This window comes from Lontra canadensis, unplaced genomic scaffold (assembly GCF_010015895.1).
Source record: "Lontra canadensis isolate GAN:19392208 unplaced genomic scaffold, GSC_riverotter_1.0 scaffold53, whole genome shotgun sequence".
Classification (NCBI taxonomy): domain Eukaryota; kingdom Metazoa; phylum Chordata; class Mammalia; order Carnivora; family Mustelidae; genus Lontra; species Lontra canadensis.
Genome location: NW_022631047.1, coordinates 2,897,391 through 2,920,464, shown reverse-complemented (window position 1 = coordinate 2,920,464; position 23,074 = coordinate 2,897,391).

Here is a 23,074-nt window from a genome sequence, read left to right as displayed (position 1 = left end):
AGGCTCTAAGGATCTAAGTGGTGTCCCTGAGAAGCTTAACTCAAATAACCAGGCATATCTATAAACACAGTTGCTTTTGAGAAGCTAGATTTGGTCTATTTTAATAAAAATTAGCCCATCATTAAAATAGCTGTGAAATTTTTTTTTAACATACACAGCATTTATGAAGCCAAAGTCCCACACAAAAACTTGGGCAGGATTTAGCCTCATTACATAAAGTATGGAGAGCTACAGGTTGCAACTGATTGTGATTTTAGTCTGGTCCCCAGGGTCAAGTTTCCTCTCTTACCTGCTCCAATACCCCTTACAAGGGAGATGTGGGGCTCCAGAGCTCCTGGCTAACCTTGCAGCAAATATCTTTGCAACCACTCTGTGTCAACCAACATCAACCTGAAGAGTTATTTTTTCTAGAATATGCCACTAAAAATTTCTGAACACTTTCAGCTTTGTCCTCTTTATAACAGAAGTGCAAAATGTGAATCAATGCCTCTTATATAAAACATAAGCAAGACTGGACCACTCTTGGCATTTTCAGACTCTAACTCAGCTACTGGGTCACAGACAACCTTCATTTAATGATATCCACTCATTCAGCTCCTGCTGTGTGGCCACTGTTTTTGCTGCTGAAAATATAACAGAGAATAAAACCAAGCCTCTACCCATGAGATTACATTCTAATAAAGGGATTAAAGAGGAAACATATACTTTGTCAGATACTATGAGGAAAAATTAAAGCAGGGTAAGGAAGCTATACAGGGGGCAGGGAACGCCGTATTAAAAGGGTGATTAGGAAAGACTTCACAATACCTGATCAGAGACCTGAAGGGAATCGAGAGAACCTCTGACAGACGCATGCCTAATGACTAAGTGGAGTAAAGCAGGGAGACCAGTGTGGCCAAAGCAGAGGGAACAAGGAGCAATATGGCTCCAGGAGAGGTCTGAGAGGAAGTAGGGCTCTCGCCAGGCTGTACAATCTTGAAAATATTTAGAGGAGGACCGTAGGAATGTTGCTAAATTTTAAGTTGAATTTGAATTGTGTGTATGACAATTGAATTTTGGTGACAAAGCTATGAGGAAGGAAAGGCCTCAAATGGTTGGATAATGTCTGGAAGTAAAGTGGTAAAGAGCTACATGGTATCTTTAGAGAAAAACGAGTTAAGTCATAAATATCCAAGTTAACAACCATTTATTAAGCACCTACTTTTTCAGGTTCTATGCCAACTGCCAAAAAAAAAAAAAAAAAAAAAAAATCCAGTATACACTGCACCACTTTCTTACAGGGTTTAAAATTTCCTACCTGGAAAGTATAAAATTACTCGTAGTTTGAAGGAAATAAAATTTATTCCTGGCTATATGATATAATAAGAAGTTGGGATTTTTAAATAAATCTGGTTTTAAACTCCAGCTCTAAGATAAGCATATATTCAATGAGTGACTGGTATACACATGATAGTCATTGTTTTTATTCTTATTTTAATTGAGAGTGAAACATTTCCTATCCAGATGTTTTTTAGCTACCAGGTAAATCAAGCTTGAAATGGGCACACAAAGACTTATATCAACCACTTCTTGCCAATGTTCATAATTCACAAATTACCTCCGAAGAAAATAGTGTGTGTTTCAGCTATCTATTGCTGCAAAGGAAACCACCCTAAAACTTAGTGGCTTTAAACAGTAATTTATTACCATCTCCCAGCTTCTTCATGTTGTCTGGGCTCAACTGGGATAGTTCTTATTTGCAATGTCTAATGCAGTTGCAACCAGATGGCAGCTGGGACTGGAGTCATGTGCAGGCTTGACTGAGCTGGGCTTCCAGGAAGCTCCCTCACATGCCTGGCAACTGCTGCTGGCTACTGGTGCGAGGTCAGCCAGAGCAATCAATGACAACTTCTGCAGGTGGCCTTTACGGTTAAGTTCTGAGAGGGAGTGCCCTAAGAGCGAGTATTCCAAGAGGTCCATGCAGAAGCTGGAAGCCTTCTTATGAGTGAGCTTCAGAAATCCTAGTTTCTTCTGCTACATTCTACTTATCCAAAAAGTCACTAAGTCTAGCCTCCATTCAAGCAGAGGGGAATTGAACACCATGTCATGGTGTGAAGCAGAAAGAGTGTACAGGGAGAGAAGGAAGTGATGCCCAGGATAGCCATCTTGGACACTATGTTTCATAGCACCATACTTGGAAATTGCAGTCACAAGTGGTATCCTTGATCATGGAACATGCTTGAAGATCACTTTTTTAAAATTTATTTTTAATTTTAAGTAGGCTCCACACCCAATGTGGGGCTTGAACTCACAACCCTGAGATTAAGAGTTGTGTGTTCTACTGACTGCACCAGCCAGGCACCCCAAATACTGCCTTTAAATTAAACTTTTGCTTTAATAAAGATGTTAGAATTTATGTGCAATTTCTTTGTCCAGAATGTCTTATTGATAATGAGCGTTCAGTAAATGTTGCTGATTAACCAGACCTCCAGCCCCCACTTCCACATGTTATAAGCCTATAAGGAAACTTTGAATATGTAGGATCCTTAAATTCTCACAGTGAGTTAGAACTTTCGTTAAGCCATGTTGTGCCACTTAACATAGAGGCAGCAGAAAAGAGTAAAAATAATAGTGGTCATTTGTCAGTAACTTTTACCCCTCAGAAAGCATATTCACATTTATTAGTTCTCTTGATATTTACAACTACCCACAAGAAGTAAACAGAAAAAAACGGTATTGCCAACATGTTCAGCTGAGGGATAGGATGTCAGAGAAGTGACTGGCTTGCCCAACACATAAGCAGTAAGTTGAGCTACAACTTGAAAACCTCGGAAACTAAATTCAACAACCTTGCCACTAAATCACACCATCCTTCCAGCAGATATCTTGGGAGAGTGCTTAATTACTTTCCATGGCATCGATAATAGTAATAACTAACATTTGTTGAATGCTTAAATGCCAGGCACAGCACTGAGTACTTTGTGTATGTGAACTCATTGTATCCCCCCCACCAAATCCATGAAACCAGAAGTAGCCTTATTCCTGTTTTGAATCAGAGAAGGCTTTTTCACACCACTAGAAAGTGGTAGAAATAACATGTTAATCCAGATAGTCTAGGTTAGTACCTTTATTCTTAATTATCATGTGTTGCCAAAATATTACCGTAGTACCTCAAAACATATCTAACATCTCCTAAATAAGGCTGATATCCAAGACTTATTTGAACCCTCCTTGAATCTCATTATATTTTGGACTCATACCGTACCTATGTCTTATAGTAAGACTTACTAAAAGTTCAACACTGCTTATGAGGACTAGAAATTGGTTTGATTCTCATGTGGGTAGGAAATCTGTTTTATTTCATGGCTGTATGTGCTCTTGACCTTGAACAACTATCTCATACATGTGAGTCCTTCTTCACAAAGGAAAAACTAGACAAAAGAATGGAGAGGTCAGCACAGCTCTACCACTGCCTGTCACTTAGCATCTCTGAGGCACATTTTATTCATACAAAGATGTAAACTTGGATAAGATTCTCTTGGAGACCTCTTCCAACTCTGGGGTCTGTGATTATGCTCCCACAGTGTTACAAGGCATATGACCTCCTGACGAGCAATTATGAGGACACCTTTGTATAATTAAATGTAGAATTTCCTTTCCAAGTAAGTAGTTAGTATGCTATTATATATTGGTGGGAAGAACAATGTTTAAGTCCTGGAATATATTAACATTCCTGCTAGCCCTGTTTTATATTAGACCTCTAATACAGATTACAAATATGTTTGTGGAAACATATTTGTTTCCAGAAAAAATAACTGAGAAAACAGCTCTGCTTTGCATGACATTCTGGGGAAGTTTTCTGTTCCATGGTTTAGCCTAAGAAAATGTGTGATATCAAGAGAATATTAAGCTGACAGTCAAAAGCGCTCAGTCAGAGCTCTGTTCACAGTGCCTGTGACCTTGGACAGGTCACTCTCAAGCTTGTTTCTTCATCTGTAAAATAAGAAGCCCAGGATGAGGTGATCTTACAATCCTGTTCAGTTTTAAATTCTACATTTAAACTTGGGCTGATAGTCAGAATTTGGAGATAAGAATACAAATGAGAAAGCACACTATTTCCTTTGTAATTTATATGCTATTTTGTGCTGCAGAGTTGTGAATACACTTGACATAAGGGGAAATGAATAGATATTAGTGTTACTACATAAAAAGTCTTTCATATTTCTTAGGAATTGAGAAGGTGGGGAAGAGGACAAATCAAAACATCTTCTAACCTGTCACTTTAAAAGGTCCCGACTTTCTTTAAAAAAGAAAAGGAAAAAAGGATATAGCAATGTGTACTCTAAAAATGAGCTGGCTACACCAATTCTTGGTTTTATTCAAAGGAGAACTAGTTTGGCATATAAGATATTCTTTGTTCTAACATTGTAATTTTAAGTGACTTACTTAAAATACTTCTCCTTGGATAAAGCTTCGAGATATGTCCATGCAGAGAGAAAGAGAGTCATTTACTAAATGAGTTCATTTTCATTATTATTATCCATGACAGGTGCACAAAATGATGTGCAGTGAAATGAGCAGGACCAGCAGGTGCCTCCTGTGGCATCAATGTCAGTTTTCCCTTGAGGTTCCCTTGTATCCTGCTGATATATCTCAATCTTTCTTTCAGTCTCCCTTAGGGTCACAGAATCAATTTGTTGCCAAGGACCTTGACAATCTTGTTCTACTTCTTAACTTTGGGGATTACAAGGACATCATTTTCTTGACCAGCAACCCTTATGTTCTTTAGCCCTCCTTTGATTTTTGTTTCTGATTCACAACTCCTGAGCCTATCTTTCTTGAGTCTTACCTAGAAACCATACAGTCATAAGTAGTTTCTAATATCTCCCTATTATAATGATACAATAAAAGTAAAAATAACATAAAGAATATTATTAAAACAACTATGTAATATATATGATTCTTGATTTTATACCTATGAATTAGTCATTCTCGCACCTAAAACCATCACAAAAATTACAAGTTTGAAGAGCAGGTGAGATAACTAACTCACTAGCTCAAATTTTAAAAGTTAATAATAAGCACTTTTTATGCAGTTTAATCATTACCCTCCCAAAAGTCTAAAAAAAAAAAAATTAGTGGCTGAATTTTATGACTAAATGCAAGAAGATAAAAAGAGGTATTACTTGGCCTTACAAAATAATAAATCCTAAACATAGCATGCCAAATTTTGTACTAGTTCCATATGATTTAAATCTTATATTTTATTTCTGGTTTATAATTCACATGGCCTATATCTTATCTGTCCAAAGGAAGTATAAGCTCCTTGAAGGTAGAAAACATATTATTTTTAGCATCCTGTCCAATGTTAAGCATCTAGAACAACTTTCTCCTAATAAGAACTTAGCAAATATCTATTAATTAGAGAACAAGAACTCCACCTTAAATAAGCTGAAAATGAAGTGAGCACTTCCTTCATGGCTGGTTTTAACATCAGTCAAAGTTCGACACTATTCTTTCCCTTTGCTCTATGGTAGTTTTTCACCTAGTCCACATGTAAGTCAACATACCACTTTGTCAAAGCATCTTATATTAACAATTCTTAGAAGCAAATCTCGGGATCCCTGGGTGGCTCAGTTGGTTAAGTCTCTAACTCTTGATTTTGGCTCGGGTCATGATTTCAGGGTCATGAAATTGAGCCTCCGTTGGGCTCCCCATTGGGCTTGGAGCCTACCTGAAGTTCTCTCTCCCTCACTCTCTGCCTTTCTCCCTCAGCTGGGTGCTGTCTTGTTCTCTCTCTTTCTCTCTCTCTCTCTCTCTCTCTCTCTCAAAAACGAAGAAGCAAATCTTGTTTAGGGGAAAAATATAAATATATTTTTGAGATCCTTATTGAAGAATCTGTCAATAAAAAGGAAGATTATGTGCTTCTCTTTGTGTTTTGCAAATACTGGAAAATATTTCTTTAAGTGTTGTCCCCACTGAGGACACTGGAATTCATCTTCCACCACAATCATAGTCCTTGTGTACTTCCCAGAAACAGACAAGGAGGAGCATGTGTGTAGTTGCCAGTGGATCTGAGCTTTAAATTGGTGCAAAATTCAAAACAAGAAGTAAAGATGAATGAGAAAGTGACACCCAGGAAGTAAATCCCGGGATGAGAGTTTTTGAGAAAAGAGGAATTCAACCACAGAAGCTGAAAAACCAGAAAGAGTAAAACCAAGAATGGCCAATGATGGTGGCAGTGAATAAAAATGACCAGGTCAAAACCAAGGAATATTGAAAGACATAAAGTGTACAAATTGAGAGACATTCCTGAAGCTGTCACAGAACTCTCATGACTCACTGTGGCCTTTTATTCCCCTGGAACATGGTTTCAAGCCATGGAATCCTTTACAGACATCAAAGTTTTCTTAAAGTATCAGATAATGACAATGAAGAACACTGTATTTTTTTCTGTTATGTATTTTGCCTCTTTTACAAGCATGTTTCATGAGAGCAGACCTTCTGCACTCAAAACAGTAACAAATTATGTCGCTGCTTAAGCAGTGAGTAAATGTTGAGCAAAGAGGTACAATGGTACTTTACATGGCAACACTCTCACAGAAATACCACTTCCTCTCACTGTGCCTATTCACCAAGGACTCCGTAGAGTCTTTGGGTAAACAGCTTCTGGCTTTGAGATTTAAAAATAAAATACAGCTTATTTCAAGTACCCTTGTCCTTTCAAGAATGGCTTTAGCTCAAAAAAATCAATCCCAAAAGTCTAGAGCATACATGAAGATCTTTTCACTTCTCTGTGAACACATTTATTTAAATACCCTACCTATTTTCCATGATAATACAAGAACTATCACTGAGTTTTGACACCTAATTTATCAGGAAATTTTTCCATCATTAAGAAAATGGCTCTCTACAGCTATCTTTAGCCAGTAGCAATTAGAGAAATTTAAGATTTATGAATTAAAGCTAAAGGAGTTGTGAAATATGAGTCAGTGGTTTGACCTCTAGTAGGCCAGAAATCCAGAAGTTTTTGGTGGCTAGCTAGGAAATGTTTACTCCTTAGTCACTGATTTAAAAAAAAAAAAAAAATCACCACTAATATACAACTGCTCTTCATTTAAGCTCCTGAATTTTGTAACTTGCCAAGATGGTTAACCAGCATGTTTGAATATCACTGTTCAAAAAGGAAAGGACAGCTCTTCTGAAACCTTTCTTGGTAGCATGCTGTGTTTTAAAATGAGTTCAACATCATCAGTTAGTATTTTCCACAAATTTCCTAATCAGTCTTTTTGTATTAATCTTGTCAATTTACAGCTAAACTTGTTTATGGATCAAGGGTTGGAGGGTATACCATTATAAACAAACATATATTAAAGTTTTTATATATTTGTAATGGATGATTTTGTCTATAAGAATTTTACTTTTGTGGAAATGTCAGTTTGAGCATTTGTTGCTATTTTAGATTTGAGAATTTTACATAATTAATCTGAAGTTTTAGAAAATGAGGTGGAGGGGCACCTGGGTGGCTCAGTTGGTTAAGCTTCTGCCTTCACTCAGGTCATGATCCCATGGTGCTGGGATGGAGTCCCACACCTGGCTCCTGGCTCAGCAGGGAGCAGGAGTCTGCTACTCCCTCTCCCTTTGTCCCTTCCCCTACTCATGCTCTCTCTCCCTCTGTATCTCTCCATATCAAATGAATAAATAAAATCTTAAAAAAAAAAAAGTGAGGGGGGAGTTTAGTATCCTTTTCATGTCCCAAAATTCCTGCATCATGTGTGGCTAGACCTAGTTTAGTAGAAATACTCGAAAGAATTCTAACAAGTTAAGGAGCAGTCACAGAATCTCGCACAGCCTATGAGATGGTAGAGATGAAATATTTAAAAGATGGACCCCAAATTTCTGAGATTTTGATGAATCCAGAGGAGAGACTTGATGACTTTGCAACTGAACTGCTCTGACATCTGTTGTCTCTGCCAATAGATGATTTTATTTCGATCCCAGATCCCAAACAGGAAGTTACTCTTCCCACCAAAGAGGGCAGAATAAAACTCCCCAAGGACCAAAGCCCTGGAGCAGTCCACATATGAAACACAAGAGGGTAGAACTCTAACCCCAAGGTCTAGTAAGGTATATAGTCAAGCAAATGTCCAGCAAGCCAGTGCCTGTGTAATAAAATCCCAATGAAAATCATGTTGCATCCACTCTAAGAGGGGAATCAAACTTCCTTAAAAATACATGAAAATATTCAGTTCTTGGCAGAGGCAAAAATTCTATAAAGACTCCAAGTCAGCAGAGAATGATTCAGATTGATCACTGTAATTAATTAGAATGTGAATTTTCCAGGAGTCTAGGGACTATGGTATTTTCATCTGTGCATGCCTTATGATACTCACAGATATCTATAGGTAATGTTCAATATGGTCATAATTTTTTCATTTGGGTTGCTACTATCAATTATCTTCTCCAAGTGAATGTGGTTCTTTTAGTTATTAAGTTTCAATATCGTCTAGGAATTTCTAGTCAACTTGGTCTTCATAGAAAAAACAGACTTCAGGTATTTCCTGTCAGATGTGTAGATCTTGCTGCCCTGGCTAACATGAGCTGACAACTTCAGTAGAGTGAGCCTACAGATATTTCCACTGTCAAGTTTAGTATTAGTTCATTTAACTAATGCCTGCTACTTTTCTTATGAATGTTAATATACTACATCCTACTCATTGATGGAGGAAAAACGATGAATTTCTATTGTGTCCATTTGTTTTCCTCTAGGAATCAAAGGTAATAACTTTACTGTACTTTGATATGCTAGTAATAGTTAATGAGGAAAAGAAAAGCAGCCTTCATTGTAGTAAATAGGGCCAGTCTCTTGTTTGGTTTACCCTTTTCAGTTCCACAAACTGTGGCACCACTGTAGAAACATGTAAGAAGTTGGCTACGTGTGTGTGTGTGTGTCTTTATATACATACAGGCAGACTCTTTTCCATATAACTGAAAACATCATTCGACATTTCCAAGTGCAAATTACATAAAAGATCATTTTTATTTAGAATTAGGAAGTAGACATATTAGTTGTAATATTTGACATGATATGGAATCAATCAGTGAGTTGGAGGCTTACTAGGTCCCTGAGAGCTGTGTGAAATATGATAGTTCATAAATAATGCATGAATAAAAAAAAATTGGCATTTGAAAGCAAATAATCTCAGGACCCAGAAAGCCCACTCTGAAAATTCAATCTCCATACCTGGAGAATTCAGCCTGTCATTTGCATCTGGCAAAGAAAGAGAGCATTCCGCTAATAATCTTCTTTGCTTTGGGTTTCCCAAAGAGGCTATTAATCAAGGTAAACATTAAGTTGTGATATCAAACTCTCTTCTAAAGTTTCCCCTTTCTTGGGTGAATGCCAGTGTATTTGTTGAAGCAATGATTAATTATGTGGATTTTTTTCATTACTACAGTCTAATGCTGCTACTACCTGTTTTGGCTTTGAACTTTTCAGGAAGGAACTAACACAAAAAGTTATTAGAAGTTTTCCTTAGAAGTTAAAAATCTGTCATAGTAATGAAATAGGCAAGTGCCTAAATTCAATATTAATCAAAGATATTAACACTTTAGAAGCTGATTTTTACATGACTTTCATGAATCCATTAATCAAGAGTTTACCAAGAGATGGCCAGGTTTCAAGTTTCAAAGATGTACAAGACACTTATTTTTAGAGCAATAAGACCATCTGTAACCTTTGAAGCTGTTATAAACCAAACAGAGGGGGCTCTGGAATTTCTATAAAGGAGGGCCTCAGGCAGCAGTCTTTTGGAATGGAATACTAGAAATTCTTTTGATGATATATTTCATGGCAAGCACATTCTTTTTTCTTTTGATTGCATATGCATTTGATACAGGCTGGAAGAGGCAGAGATTGATAAAGATTATGAGAAACTCAAACCTCCCTTCCCCTTGGCATCTCCAATAACTATCCTGGTTCATTTACTGTAATGCAAGGTGAGAACTTTACCAGTACATTACGCTTCATATCTAAGCCTCCCAGACTTCTAGGCTTCACATAACTGCATAAGCCTCACCAACCACAACAGAAACAGGGCAGTGAGGAGTCAAGAGCATGGTTGCTAGTGCTGAGCAATCTGGTTTGAATCATGATGCCAGCGTTTATGGACTGTGTGACATTGAGCCAGCTCATCAACCTTCTTGTCATTCCATTTTCTCATGTATAAAGTGGGGAAAATTTACAGTATTTTTGTCACTGCATAGTTGTGAAGATTAAGTGAATGCCTAAAAATAATAAGCACTATATGTAAGTGTTAACTAGTGTTTTCATACATGGCAGAAGGAAGTCCAAGGCTGGGGCCTCGTGCTCCCAACAGAACCAATCCCATGGGGTGCAGGATGGTGCCGTGTGAGAAGCATTTCATCTTGATGGTAATGGTTCTTCCTGGTGACCATTCCAAAGAGAGAAAATAAATAGCTACCAAGGCACACCTCCTAAAACAGGCTAAAATCCAATAACCCAGGACACATGATAAGAAGACAAGAAAGAACGCATTTTATCTGATCCTGTAACTCTAATATGCAATGGAAATTATTCACGTAATGTTGGGTACACAAGAGCAACAGAATTACTAGGCTCTGATTTATTTTTGTGCCTTGTATGCTCACAAATATGCAAAAGTGACTTGTACATTTTAAATGCTCACAGAGTGCGACAGCTGGTAATAAAAATTGGGTTGTCCCACTGGGAGTCACATGCTGAACAAAGAGACATGAAGGGCCTGAGAGAATATTACATGATGATGCAGAGTCTGGTGGAAGTAAAGGGGAGACCTGAAGCTATGACCAGATGTCTTAGCACCTCTAGATGGGGTTCCATTTTGAGAGGGTAACAGTGTTCATAGACAGAAAGCAAAGGATAATGGAGGACAGAGGCCAAGCAATCTTGACTATAGTTTTGGGAGGAGCCACAACTGGAAGACCTGAGTGTCTGGGATACATATTCAGATTTTGATGTTTCCCAGAGGAGTGCTGACCTTTGGGTGGGAAACAGAGCACTGAAAAGAGATACTCCGAAGTATCTGAGAGCCCTCGTGCAGGGGCACCCGCATAGTCACACAATGGTAGCATGTAAACCCAAGTATCTTGCTCACGGGTAAAACAACTTTTGTCAGTTAACATCCAGAAATAGCTTTTAATCTCACTGTAACACCTGGAAACAATTCTCAAAATTTGTATACTCTCAAACATCAGGCTTTTGTTTCTCCTAAATTATACCTCTGGTTGTTTTTTTTCCTTTTAGCAAACATGTGAGCTTCATTTTTCCCTGTTTTGATTTTATTCTTAGATTATTTTACATGTTCCTCAAAACTGGTAAAGGAAAGAGGGATGACTTGTTGCTTTTATCATTCTAGCAATTTCCCGTGGCTAAAACTTCTGAAGTATGATTAAATTACAATGTACAGAGTAAACTGTGACTTAATCCTCATGGTTCCCAAATGTTCTCTGGGTTGTAAGATCTATTTTTAAGATCTATTTTTTGTAAGATCTATTTTTATCAATTGAGCAGTATTGCCTCTATTATTTACTAAGCACTGTCTATGCAGAGCTATAAAACCTAAGGAAGATGTCAAAGTTCTGCCCTGTGGTTTTATAACCTACTCATAAAAGTTGAACCATTTAGCTAACTAAAAACTTTGATGTACCTACTCAGGGTCCCTCATGATCTCCTTTTGGGTCATGCAGATAAGCAAAAATAGACAGTATCTAAATGCTTTAGGGAATACGTGTTTTGTTACTTATGGCACACTAATCCCAATATTTCAGCTCTTAGTTCTTTTAGCCCCAAGGAACAGAAGTCACCCAATCTACTTTATTTATAAGAAAAAATGAAAATGTGTAAGTCAGTAATTATGGGGCACATGGCTGCCTGGTCATAGTCATGAATATGCATGAGAAGCAGGATCCTGCTTGGAAATCTACACCATTCACACCAACCCAGGTACACCCTCAACTCCAATTCCATCTCCAAAATTAGCTGTGGTGGGACCAAAATGGTCTTTAGAGTCACTCTGGGGCAGAGGTTCTCCAGACAAGGATGAAGTTAGAAACAAAAATACAGGTACAGCACAGAACACAAAGAAGCAGTTTCCAGCAGCACAGAGACTGACTTGGCAGGACATACTGGCAGGAAACAGAAACCACAAGAGCAGAGACACAGGCCCAAGAAGAAAGCAAATACAGATCAGCAGAAGTATGAAGCTTTTCCATTAACTCAGTGCTTTAACACACATGAATCTCATTCAATCCTTACAATGTACTGTAAGTAGTAAGGAATCAGGTTTTTGAGGAATCTCCCCTGATGTTCTTTAAACATGAAAGTTTCCATTTTTCTAACCTTTGCTTTCAACCACGCCAATTGTCCCAATTTATCATTCAATATTATCTTGAGAAAACCCCACTTTTTTTAAAAGATCTTGTTTTTAGAGCAGTTTTAAGTTTATGGGAAAACTGCACAGAAAGTACCAAGTTGCTATTTACCTATTTATCCCGTCCCATTCCACACATAGTCCCCTTCATTATTACTATCCTATATTAGTATGATATGTTTGTTGCAACTAGACCCCCCTGTTTATTCATTTCTTTAGATGGCTTTCTCTCATCCTTGCCCTTATCTTTTATTTACCACAAGCTTTTCCCCTAGGGGTTAGTGGTTGTTGCTGAGACATCAGAAACACCGCAGTTAAGAGGGTTGGCTCTGGAACTAGGCTGCAAAGTCTTGTACTCCAGCGCTGCCTCTCACTGCCATGTGACTGTGGTCACATTATCTAAATTCTCTGTGCCTCAGGAACAATACTATTCACTTTATAGAATTGGTATATACGATGAGTGCCTGTAAGAGACTCAGAACAGGGCCTGCCTATAGTAAACTCAGTAGGTGTTGGTTTTATTGCTCTTATTTTTGCCATTGTTTCTACTCTTCTTATGCTCACGCTCCTATTTCTCAAGCTTCCTCCCTGTCAGTTTGACCTCAAGTTCGAGCACCACATTCCTAAAGCAGAGCAAGAAAAAGCTCACAAATGGCAATGGTCTAGAATCCAGCTCAAGACAGGCTTGACACTTTAATCAAACTTGGGCCTAAGGAATCTGGAAGCTGCTGGAAGGGAATTCAAAAGGAGTCATGGGCATCGGGCCATGCAGAGCAGCCCATGGGCTCACATCTACTCTGCAGAGAAGGGTCGTAGACCTGTCCTGCCCCACACGCAAACCCAATGTCATTGCCTTTTTCTCAAAATTTGCTCGAGGTGTGGGGTTCTCTGAAACCAAAAGCATTAGGGATGAGTGGGTTCTGCCAGGGGCCTGGCCTGTTCTCTCAACAGACCTCGGCAGTGTGGAAATCAACATGTGAAGGTGAGAAGGGGTACTGCAAAGAGGCAAACAGAAGGAGCATTGGCAAAACAGGAGTTCTCTCTTCATTCTCCACCTAAGGAAATCAAAACTGTCCTGCTCAAATAAGATGTTGGAGGAGGTCATTGAATAGACATGACTGCTGGTTGACCCATGACCTGGATTCAGGCAATCAGAGGCTCCTCACTGCCTTCCCTATCCTTGGAATGTGTGTTCTCGTTGTCTTCCTTGATCCCAGAAGCTGCCCCGAAGATGTAGACTTGAGATAGAATTGGGTGTTGAAACTATATGGACCCTATATACGTGACTGACGTCATTAAGGTTTCCATACAAACTTTTAAGATTCTGGCAAACGGGTGCTGAGATCTATTTATCTTATGGCCGCCAAGACAATCCCTATATGTAAGTTCCCTTGCTTGTTAACCTGCCACCTGCCAATCTGGAATAGTCTCCATCTTTCTTCCATCTCTTCCTGTCATCTGTGTTTGGCAGCCGGTTTCAGATGACACCCAGGAAGCGCCCAAGGAGGTTGAAAACAAACAGTGGGATTGGCTTCCTAATCATCTAGTCTGTGTGTATGTGTGCAGTGAAGGATGGGAAATTAGTGGATAAAGGTAAATAAGAAGCTAAATTGGTCATTTATTAATAATTTTTTGCAGTTGGATAATAGGTACATTGAGATGTGTTTCACTCACTGTTTCCTTTTTTTTTGCATGCCTGAAAATGTCCATAATAAAAACAAATAAGCAATAAAATAAAACCAAACTCTTTCTTCTAATAAATCAGTAAGAATTGAGGGTGAGATTTCTTCTTATATTTTATCTGGATTCCTAGTCACCAGCACATTCCCCCACAGAGAGCGGAACTCAGTATATAGACATTGATTGAATGAATGTTGGAGTGTTAAAGGTCAGAAACAGAATCAATAAACCGAGAGACCAAGGGAGAGAAATGCGCACAAGTGTGTACCTACGCACTTGCATACACACACACACATACACACGCAAGCACACACTGGGACCTGGGATAAACAATGATGAAAAACACAGGTCCTGCCCTCATGCTGCTGCTATGTGTCTTTTTCTCTTGATCTCATTAACCATTTGCCCACATGAGGAGGAGGTTTAGAGCAGAGAGGCTTTCCCAATGTGGGGGGACAGAAGCAGTGGGACCAACGGGCTCTAGGAATGAAATCACCTAGTTAGGCTTCTGCTTATAAGCTAAGAAAAGATTGGAATTCAGACCTGGCTTAGCTCCCAATCCTATATTTTGTTCATTAGACTTTCCTTCCTCTATTGAACATTGATTAAGTCCTTCAATCGATTACCTCCTGCATCACTTCAGGCCTTACTGGGAGATGAGATGCATAATTCAGGGACAGGGCAAGAGGCTGGCCAGCAAGCCTCCAGTATTGATGTGGTTTCCAAAATTGTGACAGAAAGTGTGTCTACCTAAGGGCTTATCTGAAAGAGCTGCTCTAAGAGTTTACCCGTTTTACATTTGTGAAGGGTTTTAAACACAATGGGAATTTAAGTTTGGAAGGTTGCCTTTACCAACCCAAGTGCATTACAGGTGTATGATTTGCTTGTTTGTTTTGGTGCGCTTTGGAAACAGTGTTGTTCTTGATGCTTAATTTATATCTCTGGTCTTTTATACTAGAGACAATAATAAAACATCTTTCTCCATAAAAGTTAGTGTAAAATTGAGGGAATAGCTCCACAGTGAGGACATTAGTTTCTAGGTGAAAATATAAAGGAAAGGCCTCAGATATGAGCAATATTGAAAAAAGTGTGGGGTGGTGGAAGGTGGGGAGGGAGGAAGATAGGGATTACTCAGAGGATGGGGGGTTGCTTTTATCTTTTATCTTGCAAATACATGTTGAGTCTCTCTGATGGGGATGTTGCAGAGGACTAAGGGAAATTGTATTTATAGGGCAAAATACAAAGAATAGTACCAAATGATACTTGTAACAAAATATGTAGAAAAAGAGACAAAGAATAGGAGCCACTGTTTATTTAAGCATCTGTCTATGTTCCAGGCTCCACTAAGTCTGATGCAGTCTTACATGCATCTGATTTAATCCTCAGGAGAATTCTCTGTGTTGATACGTTATTATTCCTATTTGACCATTGAAAAAAATTCTTTGGCAGCTTAAAGTATCTGTCTCAAGACAACACATAGTACGTGGTAGAGCCAGAATTCAAGCCCAGACAACAGTACTCCAGAGTCCATGTTTAACCATTTTACACCCCTGGCGCTGGCACTCTAGGGTACATTGGTAAGGAGATCAGAGACAGAGGAATAAGCTTGAAAGGCAAAGCCTAATAACATTAACAGAGGGACAGGATTCCCAGGGGCAGCGAGGGCCTGGAGGGCTGTGGGAACCTTCTGGGCGGGCACAAGAACCAGGCAGCTCCCAACACAGCAAGCTCTACCAGGACCCAGGGAAGCCTGCACCTCGGGCCCTCCAGAGACTGAAGGAAGGGCTAAAGCCAAAGGCAGTCCAGGACTATGGTGAGGAAGTGGAGCAGAGCCAAGAAAAAGAATCTAAAGACGCACGGAATGTTGTACCAGATGTTAATGAAGTATTTTTAAACATTGAAAATCCATTCAGTCTTCTGCATTCAGTATGCAACCACATCTGTGATTTACCTCAACTTTAGAGAGTTCAACAAACTTTCTCGAGTGTCTCTAAATGCAAAGCACTATCTTAGGTTTAACAGAGTTTTATAGATTGAACAACAACAACAAAAAAAATGGTATTTCCAAACTGGATAAAAAACCAGAAATGTATATAATATAACTTCAGCACAGGACCAAAAGTGTGATACATTATATAGCAGACATTCAAAGTTCAGAAAGGAGGAGGATGGGGAGCAGGGGAGACAGTAAATCCTCTCAGGAGACTCTGGGGAGGGTGGTGATTTAAGCTGAGACATAAAGAATGTGTAGGACTTCCATAGACATGGAGTAAGTGAAGGCAATCTAAGTAAATGGAATAGCTTCAGCAATGGCTTAGCATCCGTTGACTGAAGGACACATATGGGAATAGGTGAGGGGATGATTATGACTGATGACAGGTGTATGGAGAAATGCACTGAGAATAAAACATGGGGGAAAAAAAAAGAGAAAGGTCAAGTTGTGAAGAGCTCTAAATGTCAGGCAGAGTTTGGTAATCTCAATCAACAGTGGGCTTTCCAATAAGCTGACATAAAGGTAGTTCCAAGAACCAAGAATGAAATGAAAGATTCCTACGGATGCAGTTACCAGGCAAAGGTTAGCCCTGAGACTCTGATGCCATCACGAGGTCTGAGGATGAGTCTTCCTGACTCCGATCAGGAAGTCCCTCAGATCACTGACAAAGTCGTCTTCCCACTGCATCTGAAGGACCTGACAGTGGATGGACCTTGGCATGACCCAAGTTCTACTCTCTGCAAATGGAACGTGACTCCAAATGGCCTATTTGGAGACCCAGACTACATGCCTGGACATCCCTATAATATCCCTGGCTTTGAGATCACCCAGGCCTAGAGGTATCCAAGCCAGATCAGTGCCACCCAGACTTTCTCAATTGAGATCCTTCTTCCTATAATAAAACCATTTTCCTCACATTCACTGGTTCACTGACACCCCACTATGAATTTTGTCTCCTAGAGAGTGAATATCTCCAATTTATCTCTTTTCTTATATGTATCTGATTAAGTCATATCTGCTTTGCCTCCCATAATGCTATGGTTTCTACTTCTTGGCACATTTGTCTCTCAGTAACAGCAATATTCTTATGGTGTCTGCATCTTTGCCAGAGAGTTAGTAATAACCTTGAGAATGGTGGCCAAGAAGAAACTCCTAAAGCATATAGTGATGTAATACAGTTTAGAATTCTGAGACATTCTTGTCAGGCTCCAAGAGAATCTGGGCACCATGGAGGAATCTAGGAGATAGAGTGTACCTAGGCTGAACACTGGATAAGAAATAATAAGATTCGACTGGCTCTCAAAGCTCTGTGAGTGCCCTTCACCTGAAGTTGTGACGTGAGAGCTAGAAAGCTATATGCCAGGGGAACAAATGGGCCACATATCCTCAGGAGGCCACAGAAAGGAGTCAAAAGTTTAGAGTCAGAGCATGGTTTGTTGAGGTCACAGAAAGGAAGCATCAGGCTCTCACTAAAGCCCAGGGCATCACTTTGTACAAAAAAACACCACACACAGAGGACAGACAACCTCAGAGATGGTTGGCAATCACTCACATGGGTCACACGGATCTGAAGAGAAAAACCTGAATATCAAGCAAGAAGTCAGCCCTTTCCAGTGCCTTTCCAGTGCCTCTCAATAGTGCCAAAGTTCTCAACAAAGAACTACTGCATAAATTAATGGTGTTTGGGGGCTTCAGTTGGATAAACCCTCTCACTAAGATGCACATGAGGCTTATCCCCCTGACTCTTCCCTCCCTACCTTCACTGCCACGTAAATGCTCCTGAAATGAAGGAAAAAAGAAGGGTTTCTATGAAGAAAGGATATTGGGGATTATCTGCCAGAAAGAAATGCCTGGAGCATGGGTGAAAGTTGAGTTGAATTGTAGCCAAAGTCTCAAATTTATAGGGTGGAAAATTAGACCATTACTTGGACTGACCTGGAGTGTGGGACTCTTTACATCAAAGCCAGGCAACCTTCTGAGTGGCAATAACTAATAAAAACAACTTTCTTAGCAGGAGGGTTCCTAGAAGTCTTTAGAAACTCCTCCTTCTGGTCTTGATTCTCCAAGTACAAGTAACCACTGGACATCAGCAGCCAGAAAAATGGACATGTCACCCCTCCACCTGTATTAAATTCCTAGGGCCAATGTTACAAACTACCACAAATTTGGTGGTTTAAAACAATAGAAATTTTTTCCCTCATGGCTCTAGAGGCCAGATGTTCAAAAGCAAGATTTCCACATGTCCATGCTTCCTCTGAAGGCTTGAGGGAAGAAACTTTTCTTTTTTTCCTCCAGCATTTGGTGATTCCTGGCATTGCTTCACTTGTGGCCACGTACCTCCAATCTCTACCTCTATCTTCAGGTGGCCTCCTTTCTTACATGTATCTTTGTGTCCTCTTCTCTCCTCAAATCACTGGATTTAGGGCACACCCTAGACCCAGGATGATTCCATCTGAAGAACTTTAACTAATTACATCTGCATAGGTCTTATTTTCAAAAAGGTCACATTCTGAGGTTCTAAGTGGACACAAACTTTGGGAGGTCATGACTCAACCTATTATACCACCAAATTCATTACCACTATGAATAAAGCATGAACTCATTCACTACCTAGTTTCTTTGGGACCAAGGAACATTTTTCTCACTCATTGTAATGACTGGGATCTTGCTTAGTTCAGACTTAGAATACCATAGACTGGGGAGCTGTAAGTGCAGGATCAGAGAGGGTGCCAGCAGCATGGTCAGGTTCTGGTGAAAACGCTCTTCTGATCGTGGATAGTCGTTTTCTGGCTATATCCTCATATAGTGGTGAGGGCAAGAGAGAACTTTCTAGGGTGTCTTCATGAGAGCTACACCTTTATGATCTACCACCTCCCAAAGGGCCTACCTCCTAATACTATCATATTGGGGGTTAGGATTTCAATATATGAATGAATTTGGAGCAGAGGGGATGCAAACATTCAATCCACAATAATGGGTCAAAAAAGAAAATAGAAACCTCAGAGGTACAAACCATTGTGGCTTCACAGTGCAGTCTTTCTCTCATCATCCATTTTTTATAAGATTTGATAAAAAGTCACTCAGTGGAGAATTTATGGAAGACACAATAGCATTTAAATTCTTTAGGCCCTGGGCCCATGCTTCTTTGCCAGACAGCCCTGAGCCAAATAGCTGGAGTTTGCTGGGAATAAGATTATTCTTCAAAAATCCTTCTCCACATAGGTAAGAAAGCTCTGTAACACACATGCCACAAGGAAACCTCATTCTCTACTTAGGACTACAGAAAACTTCAGTTATCCTAGTAATGCAGAACCCTAGTGTTATTAGAAGAGATTCATGTTCAACTGGGCAGAAATGTTGTTTGGCATAAAACTATCAAAAAAATTTCTTCTGTCCTTTTTTAATATCATAAAAATATTACTTTCATAAAGCTTTAATAAAGCTCTTTACCTTAATGTATAAAATATAAGGCCAAAAGCATTAATTTGATTTTATAAACATCAAAGATTTTGTTCAACAAAACATGTCATGGACCAAGTTAACAGAGACATGACAGATTTGGAAAAGATATTTGCAAGGTCTGAAATTGACAAAGGATTCCTACAATCAACAAGGAAAAGACAGGGACCCCCACCAGAGGACAAGCAAAGAAAACAATTTAGGGAAAACAAAACACAAAAAGTCAACATATGAAAAGAAGCATTAGTAAAAACATTATTCATTTTTAAGATGTAAGTTAAAGGGGCACCTGGGTGGCTCAGTGGGTTAAAGCCTCTGCCTTCAGCTCAGGTCATGATCCCAGGGTCCTGGGATCGAGCCCCGTATCGGGCTCTCTGCTCAGAGGGGAGCCTGCTTCCTCCTCTCTCTCTGCCTGCTTCTCTGCCTGCTTGTGATCTCTGTCATATAAATAAAAAAATAAAATAATAAAATTTTATTTAAAAATTTTTTAAAATCTTAAAAAAAATGTAAGTTAAAGCAGTAATGGGATACCACTTTATATCCATTGTACCAGCAAAAAGTAGAGAGCCTGATAATGCCAAGCTGGCAGAAACACAAAATAAGGGAACTTTCATAACTGCTGGTGGGAAGGCAGACTAGGAAGGCATTCTGGAGAGAAAAGTAGCTGCAGTTAAGTCAAATAAACAATTTTGCACATATGCCTTCTTAATCACACTCCTGGTTATATGAGCTCTGAAAAATCACCATCTACATCATAGGATGACAGGTACCAGTATGTTTGCCCCAACACCACTTTTGGAGTGGGAAATCATAGGCAATCTAGGTATCCAGGACCTGAGGAGTGAATACATCAAATGTGATGGGTGGGTCCCAAGGAGGACCATGCAGGATTAAAGGTTATGGATTGGGCATTCACCCAACTGTCCAGTTGATCATAGTGTTCACAGAAAAAAAAAAGATTAAAATAATAGTGAGATCTGTAGCCCAATACCATGTAAACTGTAATTAATGCACACAATATGAGAGCTCACATTTTACAAAATATGGAAGCAAAAAGGTCACAATAAACATGAACATCGTTATAAATTGAAGAGCAGGTGGTGAATCGGAACGGGAAATGAGGATACAAAGAAAAAATTACAAAGTTACTTTTTCTCATGGAAGGATCTAATATAGAGCACTTTGGAAGCTAGGAATTTTTATAATGAACATTTTGACAATCCAGTCAGAAAGCACTTTGAGATAGAAGAAAAAAGTACAGTCTTGTTCCTTTCAACTCCATCACTTTCAAATTATTGACTATAATACAAGTTAACTCAGACCAGTAGCACTGACATCCTCAATGTTTCTGAAAATCAAAGTAAAAAGAGTTATTTCTTCCCATTTGCTCACTTATTCAACCATTACGAAGTGTACATTATGTGTGAGGCACTGATCCAGGTGCCATAGGAGAATCCTCCTTTTTAGGTCTCCATGGTGTAGAAGCCTATACACTTTGGGAGAAAACCCAAAACTGCCTGACCCCCTCATCTACTACAAGGTCAGCAGCCTGGGCCCAGAAACTTGTGCCCAAGGCAGAAATCTGAAGAGTAAACTACGTGAATAGCTTTCCTTTTCCCTGCTTCTCCCCAGCAAAGCTCCATATCTTATAACCCCTCAGAGTCTCTTAGAAATACTCTGAAAAATCTCCTGATTTCTTAAACATCACAGAATTTTTCCGATGATATTAGAAGAACATGTTCTAGGATACAAGAGGATGGGAAAGCCACCCAACCAGTCTTTTCCTTTCCCATTTTCCAAAATTCATTTTCATTTGGGGAAAAAAAAAAAAAGCATAGTTTAGAAAACAGGAAAACAAGTGTATGCCAGGATCAGACAGAAGGGGTCACAGAGAACTTCTAAGACTAGAGAAGAAAACAATTGGGTATGCCTCCTACCTCAAAGTCTGTCAAGTCTGTAGATAAATTTTTACCCTTTTAAGAGTTTATGAAACTTCAAAACTCAAGAAATAAAATTTAATTTATGCTTAAATCTTTTCAGTAAGCCCTACTCAGTCAACCCCATATAATGGAGTTCATTATCTGTTGTTCCATTCTATGTAGGATTCTTCTTCCCATCGAGAAACAGAAATTGAATATAGTAATCAGAATTGAGAGCTGAGTTAGGAAATATAAATATATGCTTAAGAGGAAATATTTTATTGTGCTGGCCAGTGGTACATGAATTATTCAAGATGTAAAAATGAATATCATATAAGCTAGCCCCCAAAAGTACAAATAAGATTAATTTTAGGAATGGATATTTTAGCCCAAATTCAAAACTCTTCCTAATTCCATAAACAGAAATTTAGTTTTCTATAAGAACCCTATCCTTGATAAATTATGCTTTGTGTGTCTTCTTAGATTTCTAATTATATATATTTTTATAATCTTCAGTGAGAAACTGAAGGATACAGATAAAGTTCCCTCCCTCCTTCTATTTTTAAGTCATGACTTTGGAAGAAAGAGGTATCAGTTGGAAAGGAAGAACTAACCTTGAAATATGGTCAGAGATGAGAACTTGGTCTTGTGAGCCTGGCATATAAGAATGTAGGTCTCAAGATCAGATTCTTGGGTAACCTCTATTCAGAGAGGGCAGGAGGGGGAAAAGGAGCCACTGAGAAAGACCCCCACGAGATGTGCAAGAAGTATTAGAAGAGTATATCATTCCAAGTGTCGAGGCATTTCAAGGGGCAGGAAGTCAAAGGCTCAGAGAGATATCAGGGAATGAAAAATAAAATTACACTGATTTCAACAGCTTGGAGGTCACTTTAAGAGAGTAGTTTCTGTAGAGTGAGTCGTAAGGGCTAAAGGGACCAGGATAAAGTATGGAGTAGGAAGCTGATCAGTTATGACTGCTAATACTGTCATATCATCTCTCAGAAGTGGAGGGATAATGATAATAGTAATAACCACCACTTACTGGGTTTTGCTACATGCCAATAACTGTGTGGAGTATTTTATACCTATTATACACTCATTAATTCAACACCTGTCTATTAAGGATCTCTACCTCCAAAATTCATCCTAATTTCCTTGCACTTTCTTCACCCCTACTGTGGCCAAACTAGTCTAAATCTCCTCTCCTTTTGCCCCAACTATTCCTATCTACAGCAGTAAACAAAATGTTTAAATCTAATTAAATCTAATAATTTTTTTAAAAAACCCTCCAATGGCTTTCAATTTCACTGACATAAAATTCAAAGCTCTCCAAAGCTTGTGTGCTCTGGTCCCAACGTTTATCTTGAAGCCCATATCCCACTCATCTCCTCTTGGTTCCTTATGCTCCAGCTACAGTGGCTTTCTTATCATTACTTGAATGTACCAAATTCATTTCTGAAGGTGAAAAAGTTAGAAGTCAAGGTAAATAAGCAGAGATGGACTGCATGAATCATACTAGGAAGGCCACCATCCAGAATGATACAAAGCTTTTTAGTCATTCAGTTACCTAAGATAGCACTTAAGCATGGTAGGTAAGAAGTCAGCTCCTGATA